The 17,004-nt window shown below is 42.1% G+C and overlaps 1 long non-coding RNA gene across 1 annotated transcript in view; it reads left to right on the forward strand.

Moving 5' to 3' along the window:
• The window catches only part of LOC143693938 (uncharacterized), a 350,836-nt gene that overhangs the window by 91,096 nt on the left and 242,736 nt on the right, over positions 1 to 17,004 (forward strand). The window contains exon 10 of the long non-coding RNA XR_013182007.1: positions 1,413 to 1,701. This is a non-coding gene — a long non-coding RNA (uncharacterized LOC143693938). The remainder of the gene's footprint in view (positions 1 to 1,412; positions 1,702 to 17,004) is intronic.

Raw genomic sequence — 17,004 nt, forward strand, 5'->3', positions numbered from 1 at the left:
ACTGAACCCCCAACTGAGGCAGGAGTCTCTTCCCTGCTCACTTCCTGCCTGCCTGGAACCCAACACCTTCCCTCCCACTCCTGCCCCCCTGCTCAGAAGCAGATGAGTCAGTCTCAGTTGCTGAGCCCAAACACACAGGACTTGGTCACTGCTCCAAGCCCCATCCCATCCCCAGGAACCCTTTTCCCAGCCCCAAACACACAAGCCATTTTTTTTCTGTTTTAAAGCCCCCAGAACAGCCTCATCAGCCTGTTCTCAAGTCTGGAAAACCCAAAACTTAGTTCACGTTTCCAAATACAGGAAACACAGGACCAGTTCTCTGGGTCTGATGATTCTTGGTCTTGAGGCCCAAGAACACATCTTCCTTTGAGAAGGAAGAAGCCCAAAGCACATGATTTGCCCTCCTTTCCTGGAGTGAAATAAGCTGGGGTTTTGCAGCCCTGAAACAGCCCCCCTGTCCGAGCCCATGTCTGGAAAACAGGATTTGGAATATGTGGCAGTGCCCTGGGCTGGACCAGCTAGTCTGGTTCCTGCCAGGATATCACCTCCCTCATTCCAAGAGCTTCTCAGATCACTAAGTGCCATGTAATGTCTTCATATCTGGGAACTGATATTTCTGAGAGCAAAAATCGGAGTAAACCCAACCATAATAATCTGTTCCCACATCTGGGGCAGGTCAGAAGGTTCCCCGAGGAGCAAATGTACTGTCAGAAGCCCTGGATCAGGCACTGAAGGTGTCAGAGCTGTAGTGAGAGCACACAGACATGTTGGGAACTGCAATTTCACTGGGAAGCACACAGCTGTGTGCATAGAGCACTGACAAGTGAAAAATATTGAGCAAGGAGGAAGAGCAAAACAAAGAGAAGGCCAGAGAACCCCCTAACATCACGTTAGCATCTCTTTTTCTACAGTCAGGTTTTTGCACAGAAGGGTGGACATATGGAGGACACAGACATTGTTATCTGCTTCTGTCAGTGTGCCTGAAGGACAGGCACAAAGCTTCCTGCACTGCTCAGCTGGAACAAGTTCCAGGAGAAAAGGGAAGTCCCGTGCATAGAAACCAAGCCTCTAGCCCCAGCCACTGATAAAGGAAAAATCCAGAGGTGAGCAAAGACCAGAATATCACCCAGCCTGGCACTGCAGCTGATAAAACCTAGGCTGGACAAAGCCTTCCTTTCCCTGGAGCTGTCTGGGTTCAGTTTTCATCCATCCTTCTTGTTTTGGGGCAATGACTAATTCTCTTGACTTTGGAAGACATCTTCACTAGCTCTTGTGTTTTGGGAAGCAAAGATATCTCGGGAGATGGCTGTCTCTCCCAGAACTATTCAAGGAATATGTGGGAAGATACTCCAAAAAGCCAGAAACTTTTGTCCAAATATGCTCTAATTTCACTTTTTATTTTTTCCTCCCAGGGGGACCACCTGCTCTCAGGCAGCAAAGGGCAGCAGCCCTGCAGGACTCTTGCAAGCCCTTAGAGCCTCTAATTGTCCTCAGCTGGGCCTGCCTACTGGTATTTAAGCTCCAGCTGAAGCACATAACCTGGTATTGCTTCTTCTGCTTGGCTGCTGGGGGAGCTGGGCTTCATCTTTGAGGCTGGCTTCATGGCCACTGTCCTGCATCACCTGTGTGCTGGACCAAAGGGTGTATGAGGACAGGATGATCATCTTCCTGGTAGAATGCAGAAGTGAAATACTGCAGGAGGTAAGAGGCCCTTTTTTGGTTTTTTTGACTCTGGATTTTTTCTTTCTTGCTGATGAAAATCTTTTACTGAGGTGGGATAACTTGGCTGCTGTCGTCACAGGGCTTTGCCTTGTCAACTTGTGGATAATTTGCTTTAGTGAAACTGTTCCTCTGGCCTTGGGTGTGTTAAACTGACAAGATAATGTTAATTAGCCTTAATTTGTCGTTTCTGGTGGCCTAGGAAGCAAAGTTTCCTTTTGGCAATTCCTGCAATTTCTAGTATGGAATGTCTTATTATGAGAGCAGCTGGGATTTTTGGTAGCCCTGGCCAAGCTGGGAAAGATTTGCATGGCCCAACCAGTAGCTGGAATCTCAGTGTGTGCTACTCCAGTTCATCAGCTGGGGAAAAGGGCTTTTATGAGCATGCAGTGCTCACTTCTGTGCCTGATTTTTCTCTCTCTTATGGAACTTTATGTGAGGAGAAGGTAAAAGTACATTTCGCAAAAAAGTCCTTTGTGACCTATGTTTCCCTGTCCCTTTACTGAGGCTGAGGAATGTCAGAGCTATTGAAGCTTTGGGGTAGTCAAAATTTGAAAGGTGCCACCTGTCTGCAGACTAAAAACTGTGTTATTTATTTCAGAATTAAAACAGAACATGTGTTTTAGGTGATACAAACAGAGAACTTTTGAGAGCAGCAAAGCTTAAGCTTGGTTCTGAAGAGAAAATCCCTTCATTTTACAAATGGCTGTCATAACTTTCCCTGGAGGATTTAATATCAAGCAAAGGCTCTTGCAAAGCCTTTAAAGTGGTCTGTAATGAACACCAAGATTGCAGTTGTTTTTGTACATGATAATAACCTCATTGGTTAAGAGATCTACTTCTTGCTTTCTTTCCCACATGCCACTTTGTTCTTAAAACCTGAATACAAGTTCCCTTTCCAAGAAGGGAAAATGCAAAAGATGCATTTAAGTATGTGTTTATGAAGGTAGTGCTTGGTGTGAGCTGTGTTTTCAGAGTTTTGAAACAAGGGTGAGAAGTATATTGTCTTATTTGCAGAGCATTAGTCTTGCAATCCAAAACAAGTCAGGATTTTGAAGCTGTTTCATAACTGGAAGGGAACATGGTTGGAAGAATCAACTGCTGTATATGACAGTCTGGCAGGAGGGCTTTTGCTTTAAGTCAGACGAGTTTCCTGCCTGCATTGCTGAGAGCTGCTGTGTGGAATTTCGTGGGTTCCTTGTGCTTGATCCCAGGATGTGCTGGTGCCAAAGTCTGTAGAGACACTGGCTGCACTGTCCTTCCTGTGAGTGAGAAACAGTGTCATGTCCAAGATCTGGACAGACATAAACAGTGAGAAGGTAAAGGAACAGCTGTAGAGACTAAAGGAAGAGATGTTGTCTCTGCTGCTGTTCAGCACTAATAACATCTCAATCCAGTTATGTCTCATATATACAGTAAGGTGCCAGATGCCCACATTATCCTGGAGTCAGGGAGGCATCCAAAGGTGCAGGTTTGGAAGAGGTGAACAGGCATTGGTTTTACATTATGCTGCTCACTGCTTCCTGGCTGTCTGGCCTGCCTGCAAAATACTTTCTGCAAAAAAAGTGCAATATTAAACTTTGAGTGGACAACTGAGTGTAATTTATCGTGTTTTCACATCCCCTTCATTTTTGGTTCACGTAAAATGTCTTGTTTATTTTCCTGATTATTCATTTCAACTGTACATATGATTAAAAATAATGAATGTTATTAATTTTTATCATTAGTACCATCATTACGCCTACTCATATCCTTTGATATTATTGCAAAAATTATCTTTAATAGTTTTAATAGGAGCTATTCCCCAGGCTAATGAGGACATAAATCAAAGTATTAAACAGGGTAGAAAGTAAAGTTTTGGACTCTATTCTGAAATTGAACCCCCTCTGTGCAGTGGATGCCTTCAGGTTTTGCTCAGAAGAATATTTATATACGTCTCTTCCGTGTACTTGCATGAGATGGGGTTTAAATTTGACTGACATCAATTAGACTGTCTGTGGCAGCAGGGAGACAAATTCAAAGGTAGGAGAAGGAGCAGCAAGGATGTTGTTGCACTCTGTTCTTGCAGAGGTCAGGAGGTCTCTTGCCCCTGGCTGTAACTGAGTACTCCAGGGAATCCCACCTGAAGGACTTGAGCAAGAAGTGCAGAGCAAGAAGCAAGCACATACCAGTCATTAAATTCCACAGGAGCATGCAGAAGAATTCTGTCTAATTACTAGGATTCCATCTGTTAAAGCTGAGACATGGCAAAAAAGAATAAATAATCTCTCTGGTATTCTTCCAAAGGATGTCTTCTAAACATGGGGAGCCATCTCTGCCCTCTTATTGTCCTCTGTTTCTTCACTGTTTGTAGCAGCATGCAGGCTAGAAAGGATGGGGTGTTGGCAAGGGATTAGAAAGTCAGGCTGGTTTCCTGTGCTTTTTTGTTTTATTGGGTGTTTCACCCATTAATTTTTGCAAGGCCTTTTTTTTTTTTCTTTGCTGTAAATATTGAACTAAAGATCATTTCGTACAGCACAACACTCCTGCCAATATGAGCAAAAGCAATATAGCAGATAATGCTTTGGCATGTTCTCTGTGTTTCTAAAATTTCCTGTTCAGACTCGAATTCCCTGCTTTAAGAGGATTGCAGTCTATTTGCTATAGAGCCTGCCAATAAAAGCTTCTCAGATACCTATTTTAAACTAATTGTTGCTAGTCTTGTCACAGTTTTTGGGGCCAAGGACATTGTTGCACTTTGTGGGGAAATCTGTTAGTGCATTGAATGAAGCTGCTAGAAAGCAAAAGCCAAGAAGTGCAAAGAAAACAAGAGTTGTGCCACCCAGCCTATTGCTGGTTGAACACTGAGCAATTTGGGGCTTTAGGGGCTTCAATAGCGTTCTTCTGGCTGCATCTCTGAGGTGTTGGTTTTCTCCTCCATTCTGTGGTGAATCCCTTCCCCAGGAGGACAGAAGTGATAAAGGAGTGAAAGGCTGTCAAAGGGTAAAAACGTGTATAACCCTTGCTCTAAATAAGTGCTAGAAGACAGCAGCTAACTGGACTTCAGTCTGATCCAGAACACATCCTCATAGTTTCTTGCTTCTTGCTCCTAGACTTTGAAGACAATTTGTTCATCAGCAATTTAGGGACCAGCCTTTAGATAGGTCGCTGAGAAGATTGCCTGATCCTGGAGAACTGGAGCTGGATCCCATCTAGAACTGCTACCAGCAGTGCTAGGAGGCAAGAGGCTATTGCAGGGGGATGCCCAGAGCTGTGACTTGGCTAGGGTCGTGTTGCAAGCCTGCTGCAGTCAATTTGAACCTGGGTTTGTGGTGTCCTGAGTCAGCACAGGAAGTGCCCCCTGTTCCTTTCAGTCTGCCACTCCCTGTATTGCTCCATGAGAAGTGCTCCCCTTGCACTGGGATAAGCCATGTGGGTGATAAATGCTTTCTGCTTGGTTTTAGTAATGGGCTGTAATTGAGGCAGGCTTGAAAAATCTTATTTTTAATGTTGCACAACACTGCTGTGTTGTTGGTGGTGCTTTTTTGCAAGAGGAGGCAAAAACTATAGAAGAAAATGGGGGGAATTACAGATGCATTTTTGCTTTGCCCTTAGTAAATGAGGTCTTCAGTGTCAGTCATCTTTCAAACTGCTTGATTGTGTATAATCATGAGTGTCTGCCTGGGAGCATCTCCCGTTTGAATAGCAACAGCTCCCTCTGTCTGGCTCCATCTGTGGGCTGTTGTGCTTCAACAGATGATCCCATTTTCTTGCTCCCTGCCCACTGAAATTCCTGCTCTCCAGGTGTGTTTGCAGCTTAAATTGATTGACTTTAAGAAAGTTTTAGACTTCCTCTGTATATTTTTAGGAGTGGCTGTAAACTTTTTGCTGTTACTTCCACTACCAGTTTATGAATGGAACAACTATTAAAAAGACTCAAAAGTGGGATAAGGGATGCAGTGGCTGCATTAGTGGGAGTGACTCTTTTCTGTTGAAAGTGAGCTTTGAACAACCTGTGAGTTACTGTCACATTGAACACATCTCTGGAGATTTGAAGCACCTCTTCCAAAGTGCTGCTATTGTCTGTGTAACAAACGTGAACTGAACTGTTCTGTTAAAAGTAAGTCATGCACGCTTAAGGACATGGTAGTAGCTCAGTGCTAACAATGCTGCTACATTCATTTCAGCAAACTGTTACTGTAGTACAGCTGTAGCTCCAGCAAACCATTTGCCTTGTGATGAGGAGCCAGCATGCCATTAAAGGCATGCTATTAACATTTCCTAGCTCTCTTCTTGCTCTGACATTTGTCCTGTGTGAGGTTTTTTGATCACAATCTCAGCGGCAGACTTTGCTGTACGTAGCACTTCAAGGTTTCATAAAGCTGCCTGTAAAGGATGCATCAGATCTCATCTGGTATTTGCTGCAATAGATAGAGGAGAAACAACGTGCCTGAATTTTGTTTTGGATTAAAATATTGTGCCCAAGAGCTTCCTTTCATTTTTGGGGTTTTTTCAATATGTGAAAATAGGGCTTCAACTTTAAAGTACAGCACAGATGATAACTCGATGCAGCTCTTCTACTAGAGGGACATTTTCAATGCTTTAGGGGGCAGAGATTATTCAGATGACAAGTCAAAGAATCTTCTTTTCCATCACAGGAAATGTCCTCCACAGAGTTTGTGGGACATGTAGTCCAGCCAGAATGCTCCAGATTTAGGTGACACATAGAGGCCCTTTAGGCTGGCTATGGTTCCTGTGATGTTTTGTTGGAATATTTCTGAATAAGTGGAGTTCTAGAGTTTCAGTCTTTGATAGATTGTCCTCTTAACATTCAATTTTCAACTGGATGGAGGAACATATTTTTCTTTTAGGTTGATGTTGCCTTCTTAGTGAATTGGAACAAGGTACTTTTTGAAGAGTGTTCCCCAAGAAGCCAGATTAAAAAAAAAAATTCAAGAAAGTAACCAAACCAATACAGCCATTAAAAAAATAAAAACCAAAAAAAACCAAGCCATCACCAGTTTGCTGCCACTCCTGTATTCTGCTTTTTGAGTGAATTACCAAGGTTGTCTTGGCATGTGTGTGCATGGTCAGAGGTTTAAGAAAAGTGACAATGAATATGGAGTTCTGTTTCATGGCACGGCTCAAATAAGTGCCTATACTTCAGAAAAATCTCCTAAAATTTGCCCAAAGTGAGCAGCACATGGTGACTGCAAAATGAGATGCTTATATGTAAGAGGTGATGATGCTGCCAGTGGTGTTGATAACAGACCTGCTGGTTAGAGCAAGGGGAGATGGATGAACAGCCCCTTGTGAATGGCACAATGAGGGCTGTGGGGCTGGGTGGGCTGTCCTGTGCTTAGTTGTGTGTTTTCAAAGCCAACAGCTCAGTGACAACTGCAATTCTGCATGCAAAGTAACTCAGTTTGTGGGGAGTCCTGGTTTTTTCTGGTCACAAATGACCCCTAGTCACAGCATTGGTTGTGTGAAGCTTGGCATGTTTTTGAGATCAAAGAGCACATGTTATAGGGGAAAAGACATTTGCTGATGTGTACCAGTCGGGTGAATCAACCCAGATGGATTGGAATGATGAATTTAGGATACAGCCATGATCTCTGTGCTGTACTGCAAAGGCAGATGTCTGGCATCCTCTTCCTGTTGTGTTGGCATTGCTTGCACAAGTGCCCACTTGTTACCATGGCCAGCTGGCTGGCCTCTGGGATCAGTGCTCCCCAGAGCACAGCCTTGCTGCCTGGAAAACCTGGAGAGGCAGCCAAGAGGCACTGAAGTCTGTGTGCTTGGGCCTTGGGTGCCCAAGTCTTTAAAGCCCAGGGGGAACACTTCCAAATTTAATTGATATTTTGGATCTCTCATGAAGTATTTGAGTAATTGGAGCTGTACTGTTTGGGTGGAAAAAAGATTGGGTTTGTTTTTCAGGTCAGTGAAATCCATAAGAACAATTCCAAGGGCAAATGAATGTAATTCCTAGCTGGTTTGGCTCTCAGAATTTTGAGGGCCATTTCTGTTGGCCACAGTGAGAAAGGGTTTTAAGATCCCTCTCGTGTGCCTTGAACTTTGTTGTGGCACCGAAGTTCTCCATGCATGCAGCCTAAGCAGGAATAGAGCTGGTTGTGACCAGGCATCTTCTGTCTGAGGGATGGAGGGGAGAAATGTTTCCTTTATGCCCATTGAGTGTAAGGGAGCTAGGATGAACCCATCTGTCTCTTAGAAAATGCTTCTGCAGTGCAGGAGGACCAAGGCCACTTGAAGGGAAGAGAGGCATGTCCAGGGACAAGGTCTGAGCTGGCCTTTGAAGGCATCTCCTGGCTGGTGGCACCCAGCTCTGTGGCACAAAGGTGGCAGGCAGCAATCCAAGCTTGTCAGCTGCTGCAGCTAGCAGGGAGGAATTGGGCTAGCACGCAGCCTGTCTCTCTCCCACCTCTGGGAAACACCCAGTGTTTGAATTCCAGCCCCATATACCAGGAGCATGAACATCAAATGAGGTTTAAACTGAAGGATTAGCCAGAGGCCTTAACCAGGCTCTGGTTATTCCATGAGGGCTGCTGCTGCTCCTGGCTTGCTGTTTACTCATCTGCACCTGCAGTGTTGAAAGCTGTACAGAAATCCTGTTCAGCCTGAGCCAAAAAGTATAGCTAGGCTTTGTGTGTACTGAGGGCTTTATAAAGGTCATGAATTGAGCTTTTGTGCCAACCTTTTTGTGATTTACTTCTCATTGTTTCTCTTTCTCCAGGAATTCCTCTTCTGAATTGCCATCTGCCAGCTCTTTTAACAGGGAGTTCTGTGTTGTAGATTTTCTATTAGCACGAGTCTTACTGCCTTTGTGCAGAAAAGCTGGATCACTGTGGAGGCATCCATGTGTTGCTGTATCTGCTGAAGTCATGATGAAGGGTGATTTGGTTTTTGGAGGGGAGAGAACAGCTAGCTTCCAATAGTCTGCAGCACTGGGTGTAACAAAATTGCTGGGACAGCAAGGAAACCTAGGGGGTGAGTGAGATTGTTGGTCCAAGCACAAAATTTGGTTTTACTATCAGTTTTGTGGTTTAGGTCTGTGAGGGGTTCATTCAGATTCCTTCATAAGCCTTCTGTTACCAATTCTGAGTATATTTTTAACTGCTTTCATTCTAATGCTGTGAAAAAAGATTAGGCACAAAGACCAGTTGCAAACAGGCTTCCTGTGGTCCCTGTAACTGGGGTTTGCTGCTGTGCTCAGACCTGCAGGATGCTGATGCAATAGGTTAACAAGGTTCTGTCTCTCACTTTGGTGACAAACACTATAAATTCTCTCTTTAGGATGCTTTGATTAGTAGCTATGGAGTTATGACATGTGCAGCCTTCATGAGTATGTCTTTCAAAATAGTCACAGTGACTGTGGCACACTATCAGCATTGAAAATTCTTCCTGATTCTACTCTTGAAAGCAAAAAGCATCTCCTTTTGTAAAGCAGAGTTAGGAAGCTTCCCCTCTTGAAACCCAGTGAGGTTTTGATTTAGGAGTTGTGATGCACTGATGGCAAATAGAAGACAGCAGTTTCTACTGCTTGTGGTTCCTAGCATGGCAGAAAAGGTAAGACAAGGCTGTGCCAAGCAGGAATCTGGGGAAGGATTAGTTTGCCCATCTGTGGGACAAGCATCTAAGTAATGGTTTAAGCTCCCTCTGGTATGAGTGAGTTACCTGTGAGAAGGGCTTGATTTCTTTAAAATAACCAACTTAACCTAGATGTCTGACTTTTAGCCATTTAGCATTGGGTAATATGATTGTCTGCATATCTGTATTAAGATACAAGCTGTTGATTTTTTTTCCCCCAGTTTTCCATCCTTAAAACATTAGAAGATTTCAAAGTATATTCTAGCCAAAGCAGAACTAGGAGTGTGAGGTGTCCACTGGCTTATCCCTTCCTAATGCCAGAGCCCACTTTGCACATGGAAGCCTGAGAATATTGGTGAATTCTGGGTTGTGCTGCAACTCAAGAAAATCCTGACTGTTCATATATTTGAATACTGAAATGCAAGTCACATATTATTAAATAATGACAGGTGTCTGCACAAGGTAATCCTCAGGGAAAATGTGTTTCATTCCTTGAATGTCAATAAACCTCACTTTATGCATGGATGTTTGATGAATAAATGAAACCTTGATTTCATTCTGACAGGTGGCATCTCATTTAGTGCTTCTCCACAAAGAGCCAGATCCCTTTGCCCTTTTTATCTCCTGAGGTCTCTGAATTCCAGTTTGTCCCTTGTTTCCTTTCACACAGCTGTTTTGAGGCGTGAGTTAATATGATGCTATCTAAAGGTGAGTCCCTCAGATTCACTGCACAAAAAATAGGCTGTGTCTCAGGAGGCTGTGTTCAGCTCAGAGGAAGAACTGCATTTTGGAGGTGGTATTTATTAGGCAATATAGTATCATAGAAAATTGGAGGGGCAACAAAAACAAACCCCAAAAAACTGTAAATAACAGGGGCCCTATGAAGGCTTCTGCTGACGTTGCTAAGCTTGACCTTGTGTCCTTAAAATGAGGATGAGGAGCCAGGCACAGCTTTGAGATCTCCAGTTGTAAAATTAGTTTTAATAGGACACAACAGGTAGATTAGAAGAATATAATGCTATAAATTTTAAATGATTATTTGTGAAGGTTGAGAATGAAATTAAATGACAAGTAAGGCCATAGTAAAGATGTGTTTTGTTTCTTGGATTTGGTGTGGAGTGTTTGGCTGTTTTCATTTATTTCTCCCAGTTAACACTGCTTTATTCTTCTGGGGTAAAACTGAAGCTGAATCACAACCTCGATGGGTTCCCAAGAACTGCAAGTTGTAGCTGGCAGAGTTTTCCATACCAATTTTTACATTATTTCCCCTTTACCATCATAGCTAAAACTCTTCACTTTCCAAGGAAGAAGAACCTTTGTGAGGCTCAGGTTTTAATGCATAATTCAACCTTCAAAGTCCAAAACAAGCACACAGAAATCAAAGGCTTGACATGAAGTAAGTTATTTGATTCTGCAAATAGCAGTGCAGTGGTTTCTCCATTGAAGAGGCTGTATTGCCTTTAGGATTTACTGTAATCGAGACAGTCATTTGCTGGATATTGATAATTCAGCTACTGCCTCTCTGAGAAAAGTAATTCACTAACTGCTGTATAACAATTTTGTCAGGAGTTTTCTCCTAGCAGCCTACATGCTTTTCTCAGAGTGTTTTTCTTTCAGTTTTACTTATGCTAATATATATTATTTTTCTTTTGCATAAGATTCCCAGCAGGAAGTGGCATTCTCCTGCTGGGAAGCAGTATTTCTACTTAGATAGTCACAAACCACAAATCCTGCAAAGGCAGGAACAGGGCACTATGCACACAGCTAGACCACTGAGCAGGTTTCTTCCTGTGCTTGCTGAGTAAGACTGGATGGGACTGGAGAGGCAACGTGAAGCTGACAGCTGGGCAGAGCCACCTGCCTCGAAAATGAAGTCCTGGGTTCAGCAATTATGATGACATGTACCCAAGTCCCTATAACTAAGGCCTGGATTTTACACATTACAGTCTGTGGATTTCCAGCCTCCTCAGAATTCTTATCTAAATGTTATTTCTACAATTTCTGTCCCAGGTGTATTGCTGTACATGTCAGATTGTCTTGATTCCAGTTTTGCCAGCTATAATGCTGTCCCACAGGTTCAGGTGTAAGTGCTGGCCTTGCAGCATGCAAGTTTACCACTCAAACAGGAATTGACTGTCCTAACTTTGCCTCCTACTCTGCAAGTCCAGCTAATCCTGGCCCTAAGGTGCCATACTTATCTTAAACCATTTCTTGAGCATAGTCTAGAGTCTGCAATCATAACTGTTGTTGTAGGGGCCCTGTGGCATAGGTGATAGGCAGTATCACCTTTTTCCAAGCCACATCTTCAAATTTTGTGTGATTTCTGGGAAGAATAGAAATTGGAAAAAAGGATAGAATAAAAAAAGAATAGAATTTGGACCCAGTAGTCAATAGACAAGATCCAGGCACTGCAGCAGTGGGAGCACTGGAGTAAGTCCTGCAGAGAGCACACAAGTCTTTGCAGGTCTGAGGTGCACCCAGCAAAGCAGGGCATGGCTCCGTAACAGCCCAGCAGACTCACGGTGGTACTGTGTTTAAACGGGTACCATGCATAAAGGGCTCCATGTTCCTGCCTGAGACTGACATGTACATGTACACTTTGGTGTCCTGCCTGGTCTGTGGAGAGACAGCAGGGATGTGTTCCTGCCACCTCTCCTGTCTGAGGCAGGTGGATCCATAGTGGAATTCACGGACATGCCGAGGCGGGGTCCTCAGTCAGTTATAAATCATTGATGCTTTCTCAGTCCTCTGCTTCTCAGACTTCAATAATTTCATTGTTCCAGCTGAACAGGAGTTTTACCTTGTTAAATTCAGGGAGTGCCACTAATGGCAGCAGTCTTTTATCCTGTCCTTGTCATTTTCTGACAGACCCATAATGAATGATTAATCTCAGTGTGCTGCAAAGGGTTCAACTACCAGTTTCTTTTATCTGTAATAAAATATATGCTGTTTGACTGATTGTACAGTATTTGTATTTGGATTTTTGTTCCATTTAATCTCTTTTATACTGTGAACCTACTTAAAAAGCTGTACTGTAACTCTGGAAAAAGTCATTTTTCCCCTATTGTCCTTTTTATTTTTAAAGTACTGATTTCACTATTTTTAAAGCACATCAGTGTAGGGGCCTTTACCACCCATCCATGCTAACACTCAAGTTTATTGATTCTAAATACATATATTTCGCTAGCCTTTGTGATTATTATCAAAAATCAAAGCAGACAGAAACACCTCTAATTTACAAGCCCAGGTTGCCATGGAGGTATCACATTAAAAATCAAATTTCCCCTCTCTATTCATGGTCTAGAGCAGATTCTCCAGGTGTGTAAATTACTACAGCTCTGTGTGGCTGTGGTCTTCCAGAGCAGCACACTTTCTCATGTGAATGAATATTGGAATCATGTCAGTACCTAAATAATTCAAGAGCATGGAAACACTGGGTCCATTGATTTGTTCTTTTTCTTGAAGTTATTTTAAAAAAAAATTTTCACTGTTCTTTTTGGGTTGAAATACTGAAAGCAGAGTAAGATGCAAAATGAGTTCTACAGAAACATCTTCATAGGAGGCCTCATTGCTGTTAGGCAAAGAGCAGGTATCTTAATTTACCAACATAGCATTCATGTCAAAATAACCTTGTAATTTTATGTTGTAAATTCAATACTTGCTATTTAATATTGCATAAACTGTATTGCTAGTTCTCAGTACTAGACTTACCACAATAGCTGTATTCCAACATACACTTGCCTGCATAGTTTGCAAGTCTAGTGGATTTCTTGCAGCAATTTAACAAAGTCATTGCTGGCAGACTTGCTGCAGTGTGGTTTGCCACAGGTTAACTCTTTGAGAAACTAGACCCTTACAGGTGGCCCTGAAATCTCAATGATTTTATGTAAACATAATTCTGCAACTTGCTTGAAACTTGTTGTCCTCAGGAAAGGAGACAAAATGGTCACAGGTCTTTAACTCATTGGGTTACCTCCCTGGCACAGGGCCTAGCTGTGTGTTATTTTGCTTTTCTGCCTTGTTGAACTGCTGTCTTGTAAGCTGGGGGGATTTAAGGCCAGGAAATGTGTGGGGATCTTTTTAGTAATGGTGGTGTGAACTTTTGTTTGTAGCAACCCCCCTGCTGTCCATGTAACTACCCTTGGCATTAGTGATGATTTTCAGAAACCTGCAGCGGATGAAATGCTGAGCTAATGTACATTTTTCCATCACTTATGTTCAGATACTACAGATGACCTCAGAGGTATCTACTCATTTTATGGGCACCCTACCTCTGAAGTCATTAGTGCTTAATTTTCACTGCTGCTTGCACTCAACAACGTTAGTAGTGGCTTCATGAATTACTAATGTGGTGCTTAAAGGTGAAAAGTAAAGACCTCATCAAATCCTGGATATTTGCATATACATTGCAGATAATTAAGTATCTGAGAGGCAATGCTTTTTTCTTCTCTCCCCCTCTGCTGTTAGGGTGTTCAATAAGAGAAGCCATTTAGTATCTCTTGCTGCTGAGGATCAACCTTTGTTTAATGCTGTCCAGTCCTATCTGGTGTATCACATGCTGCATTAACCCTCATTTGCAAAGCAGCTTCCTGGGTTCTGTGGTGTTTACACTGGCAAGATCCAAGAGGTAATTACAGGTCTCCTTTGAAAGAAATTGAGTGCTGCAGATGAAGTCTTTCCCAGTAAATCAGAAATCACATATCCAGTTTGGTTTGAGAACTCAGGGAGACCCTCTATTCCTTTTCCCTCTGAAACTCTTCTCCATCAAATCAAAAGCAGTTCTTCAAAGCATTGAAGTGTATTCTTAGCATTACACTCTTGAATTCAATAAGACACTTCTGCTTTTACTAAGCAGACATGTTTTTAAACAAAGCACTTAAACGCATGCTTAATTAGTTATTGAGACAAGAGGCATGGTGTATGTATTCTGCTCCCATTTTAAAAAAGGGATTTTTTTCTGCAGTATGACCTCTTTAAGAAAGAAATGTAATTCTAACTTGAGTGATGTTTTATTTTCTTTTTCAATTGCATTTCAATTCAGTTTAGACAAAAATAATCTTTTAAGAGTAAGTCAAAAGTTTAAATGCCTGTTTTGCCCAATCCCTTTCAAAAACCTGTTCAGACGTGCAGCCTCTTCAAAGTAAATAATTGTGCCAGAAGCTATGTTCATCAGGAAACAGTTTTTAGTATCACCTGCAGAAACCAAATCACAGATGTTTCAATCAAGGATGCCTTTTTTTATTTTTTTTAAGAAAGGCTTTTAATTGCCTGCACTACAGTATCACATGCTTGCTTGTAATTCAGTGCCTTATCCAGTGGAAAGTCACAGGGATTAGTTTTCTTCTGGAATAAAGAAATGATTAGAAAATTTAAAATCTGTATAAAATTCCATGCTATTTTCAGAATACCAAAACCATTTTAAATTATATTTAAATTATTATCATTCTTATAATCATGTTCTAAACATTTTTTAAGTCTACCTTAGAGTAGGGGGTGGGGAGTGTGAAAATTACACTTTGGGTTATGTGTTATTTGGGTTTTTTTTAAGTTTTTCTCTTTATTAAGGACTGATACACTGGTGTACATGGGCACTACACAAATCATTACTTGAAAGAGGAACTGTGAGAGGTTTTATCTCTTTTACGTCTGAGCTGATTGCTTTAGGGACAGAACTGTGAGGTTCTCCATCTGTCCAGTGACAGGTAACAGAACACACACTGTGTAGGCTCTGTGGCCATTATGGTCACCCCTCACAGGTTCCAGTGTCATGGTGAAAATCACTTTTTAGTAACATCAACAATACATTCTGTGTAAAACTGATTGTTCAGAGCTTCAGTGGAAACTGGTCCTGACCTGTGCTTATTTGTAACAGATGCTAGAAAGAAAATTCTCTGATGCAGGTACACGTTCACCTGGCTGAATCTGTTGATAAGAGACTGAATCATATGTTCCTGAATCTGTAACAATGAAGTTCAGACTTGATCACAGAGTAATTTAGGGCCATTGATTGCCAGTGTTGAATGGACATTGTGCATCTTTTGGAAGAGCTTCCACCTCTGATTCATCTAACTGTGTCTGACCTGCCAGCAAGAGCCATAGGGGGTTTGAATGTCTTTTAGCTAGTTAAAACATGAGCCTGGCAATAAAGCCTGCTACAGACCTGGAGGGTGAACTCCATCAAATGCAGAGGTGTTTGTGTTCCTTCCCAGCTGCACTTAAAGACAACAGGAACAGAGGTCCATTGCTCTTCCAAAGATATATGGGTATCTTCATTGTTTTTGTTGTAAGTCATGCAAATACCAGTTTGCATTATAGACAAATGATATTCCTGAAAGACATGATTGGCTGGAAATACTTCACACTTGTGTAGAAGTTGTCAAAACAACTTCATAGTTAAGAGAATGCTTAGCTTGATTTTTCTCCTTCCAATCTGTGTAGACATTTCTAAATTACCCTCCTGTTTGAAGCAGAAATAATTAATTTTTCTCTCATTAATATGAGGACGTAGGTTTGCATTTGGCAAGGCTTCCTTTTGTGATGCATGAAAATATCAAGGTGATTCAATCCTGTGAAAAAATTAGGATTGGAAAATAGCAGTTAGCTATGCCTTGCTTTCACATTCTCATATTCCCCAGGATAGCTCTCAAGTGCAGGTGCAGAGGTGACCTAGCACCTCTTTGTAGGATGCTGCAAGACCTTCAGTCACCACTGTACCTGTGCCTCTTGCACCGTCTTGGGGTAACGGTCCTGCTTGCTTCCCAAAATCGTTTGTCCAAGATACAGAGGAGGTGAATGGTGGAGCAGGACTTGAGGCCATGCCAGCACTCTAATCTCTCCGCCCTGTCACTGCCTATGCTTAAATGACTTTAGGGGCTGACAGCAAAACCTTTGGGAATGCTGCTGTGCTGTAGAGGATTTGTCCATTGTCCAGTGCACAATCCACCTACTTGTGCAAAATGCCCCAAAGCCTAAAATGTCCTTGATTGTGATCAATGTGGACTTAGAAAGTGCTTAGAAATCAATAGAATGTCAACACCTGTTTAATGGTAAGCAGGTGCTTAAATGTATTGTTGCACAGGAGGGAATGGTGATAAAAGCTGCTGGGTTCTGGTGTTGTGTTTCGCAGCAAGAAATTTCAAAATCAGGAGGCACATATATTTAATCAGTTAGTAGATGTGGCTGTGCTACAGTATCAGGGAATATGCTGTCATGGCCAACAAGCTGTCCAGCTCCTACCCATACTCTGTGCTTGGATAATGAACTCCAAATTCAGTCTCATGAGTTTAAAGGCTGTACCTTTAACATAAAATTCACTTAAACTGTTGTGGAGAGTGTTGGATGCAGACAGAGGAGAAAGGAACATCTCCGCTCCAATCCTCTTTTTCAGAGACACATCAGCACATAATAAGTTGTTCCATCATATTCAAGTAGATGATCATTATCCAGCTTGCAGTAAACATCTGAATTGATCTAGACAATTGTGCAATGACTTGATACTTAATCAGTGTGGACCTGACCTTTACAAAAGCAATTTTAAAAGTCAGATGCCATCCTCCTAGTTTCTATTCCTCTGCAACAAGGCTACCCTTCATTGGTTGTTTACCTTGAAACAGTTTGCCAGAAATCAGAACTTCTTTGTTTAGCCTCAGAAGGACTTCTAACTCTGAAGCATGTTACAAAACTCTTACCAACTTAACCTTT

The sequence above is a fragment of the Agelaius phoeniceus genome, chromosome 4 (assembly GCF_051311805.1).
Source record: "Agelaius phoeniceus isolate bAgePho1 chromosome 4, bAgePho1.hap1, whole genome shotgun sequence".
Taxonomy (NCBI): Eukaryota; Metazoa; Chordata; class Aves; order Passeriformes; family Icteridae; genus Agelaius; species Agelaius phoeniceus.